This window comes from Nicotiana attenuata, unplaced genomic scaffold (assembly GCF_001879085.1).
Source record: "Nicotiana attenuata strain UT unplaced genomic scaffold, NIATTr2, whole genome shotgun sequence".
Taxonomy (NCBI): Eukaryota; Viridiplantae; Streptophyta; class Magnoliopsida; order Solanales; family Solanaceae; genus Nicotiana; species Nicotiana attenuata.
The window spans coordinates 269,916-276,264 of record NW_017670407.1 but is presented as its reverse complement, the minus strand read 5'-3'; positions in this window follow the sequence as shown (position 1 = coordinate 276,264).

The following is a 6,349-nucleotide window of genomic DNA, read 5'->3' as shown; positions in this document are numbered from 1 at the left end:
TAATTAACTTAATAACATCAATTACCGCTAGAGAAATCAATTCTTATGTAAAATTATAAGTTTCCCAACATTTTCCCCAAAAAGTCAAAAATCAACCCCGGGCCCGCTTGGTCAAAACTTGAAATTCGGACCAAAACCCGATTACCCATTCACCCCCGAGCCCGGATATATAATTGGTTTGGAAATCCGACCTCAATTTGAGGTCCAAATCCCTAAATTTCGAACTTCCTAAGTTCTACCCAAAAATCCCTAATTCCACCATGAAAAACCCTTGATTCTATGATGAAATCTTATAAAAAGATGAAATAGATTGAAAGAAATGAGTTAGGAATCATTTACCTATAATTTGGAGAAGAACTAGCCCTTGGAAAATCGGCTATTAAAGTTTAGGTTTTGAAATGAAAGAATGAATGAGAAATCACGTCCAAGTCCAAAGTTATCAGCTGTAGATGTCGCATTTGCGACCTGAGCTTCGCAAATGCGAAGGAGCCATCGCAAATGCGAAGCCCTTCACAGTCCTGATGCCTTCGCAAATGCGAGGAAAGTGTCGCATTTGTGAACTCTGTTCCTCGCAAATGCGAGTAAAAGATCTCATTTGCGATCATACCCCTCCCAGTCCCCCTTCGCAATTGCGAAGGTCTATTCGCATTTGCGAACTCTGCCGGCCCAGCCTTCCAATATCAATTGCGATGAAAGGCTCGCAAATGGAGACCCTGCAGGGCTCGCAATTGCGATGCCTAATCTCACAATTGCGAGATCAGGGGCCTGCAACAAGCTGAAGCATACCAGCAATATCCTCTAAGTTCCAAGTCACTCCGTAGCCTATCCGAAACTCACCCGAGCCCTCGGGGCTCCAAACCAAACATGCACACAAGTCTTAAAACATCATACGAACTTGCTTGCGCGATCAAATCACCAAAATAACACCTAGAACTACAAATTTAGTGCCAAATAGCATGAAATTTTCAAGAAATTTTCAAAACTTCTAACTTTTCAACCAAAGGTCCGAATCACGTCAAATCAACTCCGTTTTTTACCAAATTTCACAGACATGACTTAAATATTATATCAAATCTCAAACGGGCTCCAAAACCAAAATACAGGCCCGATACCAACGAGATCAGACATTAATCAATTTCTCTTTTATTCCTTACATTTTCAATCTTACAATTTTCATCAAAAATTCATTTCTCGGGCTTCGGACCTCGGAATTCGATTCCGGGCATACGCCCAGGTCCCATATTTTTCTACGGACCTACCGAAAGCGTCAAATCATGAGTCCGGGTCCGTTTACCCAAAACATTGATCGAAGTCAACAAAAATCAACTTTTTAAGCTAAAAATAATTTTCCAAATAAAAACTTTTCGGAATCGCGCCCGGACTGCGCACGCAAATCAAGGAGAGATAAAATGAGGTTTTTAAGGCCTCGTAACACGGATTAGAGTTCCAAAACAGAAGATGACCTTTTGGTTCATTACACCTTTCCATCAATGACGTTGCAGCTGCAACCCTTTCAACAAATCGCTCCGCCATCTGCTTGAATGACATCCGCACCATGGCAGTGACAAGAAATCCTCGTGCAGACTTCAATAACCCGTTGAAAGACTCTGACACATTTGTAGTCAGAATTCCCCATCTTCTGCCACCATTCGCATGTAAAGTCCACTTTTCAGGCTTATGTCGCAGTAAGTAACGATACGCTGCCTCGTCTTCCTGCCTGATGAATTCCATGTGCCTCCAGAATTTATGCTCTTGGTGATCTCTTACGGCCATCCACATTAAATCATGCAGATCCTTGTTGGGATGTTCCTTTTGGAAATTGGCCTTCAGGTGCCTCACATAGTAACGGTGGTAGGCATACGGTTCTTGCCATGTAGGCAAATTCTCTACAGAACTTAAAATACCATCATGTCGATCGGATATTAGACAAATACCTGAACGTTGTTTGACAACGTGCTCTTTCAAGTGGTTAAAAAACAGTTTCCACGTCTCTTGGCTTCCATTGGCACAAATAGCAAAAGCTAAAGGAAATATTTGTCCATTAGCATCTACTGCAACGACGATCAACAGCTTAATATCATACTTTCCATAGACATGAGTGTCGTCTATGGATATTACGGACCAGCAATGTAGAAAACCATCAATTGCTGGTTTAAATGCCTAGAACACGTATTTGAATATATATTCTAGTATTCCCAATCTCCGCTCAAGTTTCCATTCAACAACGTTCCCGGGGTTAAAGTGTTGCAATGCGTTCATGTACCTAGGTAGAGCTGCAAATGACTTATCCCAGTTACCATAAACAATTTCAAACGCACGTTTGCGCCCGAGAAATGCCTTTCTTTTGGTCATGGTATGGCCATATTCCTGGTGGACGGATGTAATGCACTCTTTGATCTTTTACCTTATGGACACTTCAATGTGTGGAATCATGACAAGAGAAATCAAGTCAACATCCAAGTTGAAGTGATTCCCATTGAATGTGTCCATTTCACAAGTATGGGTGCCAATATATTTACCCACTTTCCACATACCTATTTTCTTCTTTCTCGCACGCAGCATCCAATGACAACCCGTAAACCATCTACAGCAAACAACCTTTGTATACATCCGGACTTGACTCCCATACCGTCATCTCACGACATTCTTTTACGCTGTACATTTTTGCCGCCCTGCTTAGGCGCGCTTTATCAGGAAAAAGCATGCCCTTTGCCAGCACCGTTGGTCTAGACTCATCCCACATTGCTATCCGAATTTCGTCAAAATCCCTTGTGAGGGCATCCACATCCGGCATACTTAGCAAATGATCAAGGTAGGGAATATGCCTTGAATGAAACGGCACGTGGACTCGTACACTCTTGGTCTAACGAGGGGTGGAGCATGCTCCTTTATCAAATCAGGTCCATCATTCTCTTCCTCCTCATCACCACCCTTATCAGGGAAGGGTGTGTCATCTCCGGACTCATCGGCATTGTTTTCATAATCACTATTCTCTTCCTGACTCTGTGCATCTGCCAGATCCCGATTAGATATGTTGTCTGCGGGTAATTGATCCAGGACAGGTGGTTCAACTTGCTCGTTTTCACTGCACAAATAATAAAATAATAAGCTACTCAAATTAATAAATACTTTACATATAGCTATATCACTTCACTTACAAGTCGTAATGTGTTAACATTCTATGATGGACATTATCCTATTGGTGATGACTCCCGGATAGACCACCATGATCCAACACACCAACACTACGCATATTCCAACTGGGCGTGGGTTCATAGCTTGTAAAATTCATATCTGGACGGTACCCCCTGTGGAATATATGAGTGTTAATACAAATTCAATACAACAAATATAAACATTGTAACACAAAGGAAAATTAAAGTTTACCACTCGTCTTGTGGATTATGTAAAGTAGGAGAGAAATTATTTTCTCGCTCCTCATTTTCCCTTGGAGATAAGTTTAAATCAGGCCAAACTCTTTTAGCTGGAACCTCTTCGGCAAAAACTGCTCCAGAATAACCACCCGATGACTGAGGGTTATCCCTGCTTTGCGCAACCTCATTATTGCGAACGTCTTCAACCTTCACGTACATTTCCAACATTTTTATCAAAATAAATTCCCGATATTCATCCAGAGACCTCAAAAAATCACTCAAATTTTCATCATCCTCGATGTTAAACTCATCGTAACAAGCAACCCCTTACGGAGTGATAGAATATGGATATCTTTCGGTTACTTTAAGGTTCACCGAACTTTTGCTCACACTCATTTTATTACATAACAAGGATACCAGTCTGTCGTACTCCATTGTAAGTGGCAACTTAACATGACTCTGTGAAAATAAACTATAGCTCACTGAGTTATTCGCCACCATAACCTCACGGCCCCCCCCCCCCTCCCAATATAATGAAACCGTTACTTTTAGCTCTTCAGACATTATGACAAAATGCTAGAGAATTTAACAAGAAGAAAATTTTAACAGGAGTTGAGAATATTTCTGAATGGAGTTTGCAAAATCCTTAACGCTTTTAAATAAGGCAATGCCCAATCCGGGGGGTCGAATTTTTTGAGGTATAGTGCGGTCAAATTTTTTGAGGTATAGTGCCCTTTTAAAGGGTGCTATACTCATTTGAATTATTGTTATGTCAGTTAAGCGCAGAAGAGTTATTGGTGGTCCCACAAAATATGTATAGCATTTTTCTAAAATGCATATTATATAAAGCGCCCTTTTAAAAGACGCTTTACCTTAACGTCCGAAACGGACTTTAAGGTAAAGCGTATATTAAAAGGGAGTTTTATATAGTTTGGTCACTAAAAAATTTTTCACTTATTTCGGTATTTTGAGTCCAAAAAGACCACATTTAGGTTTTGGACTATTATGATACCACATATTTAAGTTAACATATTTAAGTTAACACATATTTAGTCTTGTGCTATTCTTATATACAATCTGACACATTATGATTTATTATGATATGAATTTTAAAGTTACATGTTTATATTATAAGAATTATCTATGTTGTTAAAATATTTATTAGCCAGTGAATAACTATTTAAATTGTGTATTTGTCTATATCTCATAAGTCTCTTTAAGGCATATAATCACGAAGTTATAATATTTTTAAAGACTCGAGTTTAGTCCTAATGCATTTTGGCTTATTATATCATTCGTTGAGGGTAAGACAATGAGTTCAACTCTCACCGTTCCATGAGGGTAAAACATCAGATTCAAGTCACAATGCATCATGATGATAAGACGTTGGATCCAAATCCCAATATATTATGGCCTAATACGCCTTATATGGATAGACATTGGGTTCGAATCCCAATGCACCACATATATGATATAATGATGATTGAGGAAAAAACAATATGATTTTAATTAAAAAAATCAAGAAGCCCGTCCCATTATATCTGCTCCATTCCCTGAAGTGAATGTGCAAGCAATAGATCAAAAGTCTAAAAGAAGACTAACTAATTATCGGGGCCATATAAATGTACGTGGATGTGGCAAGGGCCAAAACAATAATAATCATCATTATGGTAATTATAAAAAGGAGAACAATAAGGGTTCTTAAAGTAATTCTTCAAAAGTGAAGGAAATATTTATCATCACAGTGATATGAAAATAATAATAAAGCATGTCCAGATGATTATAGTCCATTCCTTGAAAGGATGTGACTTATGATTAACATTGTGAGTGCATATCCATTCTTGAAAGCGAACATGACAATATGCAATAAAGATTATAAATAAGGATGTACTCATGCATGGCTGGATAAATACCACAACTCACTTCTGAAGGAGGTTTCAGCAAAAGAAAGAGAATAAATATTACTGTATTATTGAATGAATATACTGGTCACGTACCTATGGTACACCAAAAATAGTTTGTCAGTCCTTATCAAATATTATTAAAAGCAAAAAAAAAAAAATAAAGCAAGAACAAGGTCTTGCCTATAATGATTTTGACCATGACAAATATTATAATTTTCTCCATAGAGGAGACATCCACCATATGGATGGTATGATGAAAGATCTTGTAGTACAAATTATTTAAGAGCTCCGGAAGAGCAAATCTAGTACTATTTTGAAGGGATAAAATCGATTATGTGTAACGATCCAATCGGTAATTTTGCTTTCTAGAACCCCATTCCCCCAAATAAAACTCTCCGTGCTTGCTTTAACTAGTTTACGACCTGCGGGGATGGTTGGTTCGGGATTCGGGAGAGTTTGGATTGAATTATGATCATTTGACTCCTTAAGATTTTCTTAAAAAGCTAAGATTGACTTTGGTCAACATTTTGAGCAAACGGACCCGGATTCGTATTTTGACGATTCTGGAGGGTCCGCAAGAAAATATGGGACCTGGGCGTATGCCCGGAATGGAATTCCGAGGTCCCTAGCCCGAGTAATGAATTTTTATTTGAAAGTGTTAAACTGAAATTTCTAAGGATTTAAAGAAACTAATTAATGATTGATCACGTTGGTATTGGGCTCGTATGTTGGTTCCGAAGCCCAGTACAGGTCCAATATAATATTTAAGACTTGCCCCGCAAAATTTGGTGTCAATCCGAGTAGTTTAAGGGCGTTTTGGCCCGTTAGAGGAAAATTAAGAATTTGAAATTCATAAGTTTGATTCAATTGGTTTTAGGGGGTGATTCTTAGATTTAGCGTCATTTCGGGAGTTCCGAAGGTTCGAGTAGGTCCGTTTCGTGATTTCAGACTTGTCGGTATGTTCGGGCGGGGCCCAGGAGCCCCGAGCGTCAATCGGACAAGGCTCGAGTGAAGTTGAAATTTTTGAGAAAGTGCTGAAGCATCTGCTTTTGTCATAACCGCACCTGCGGT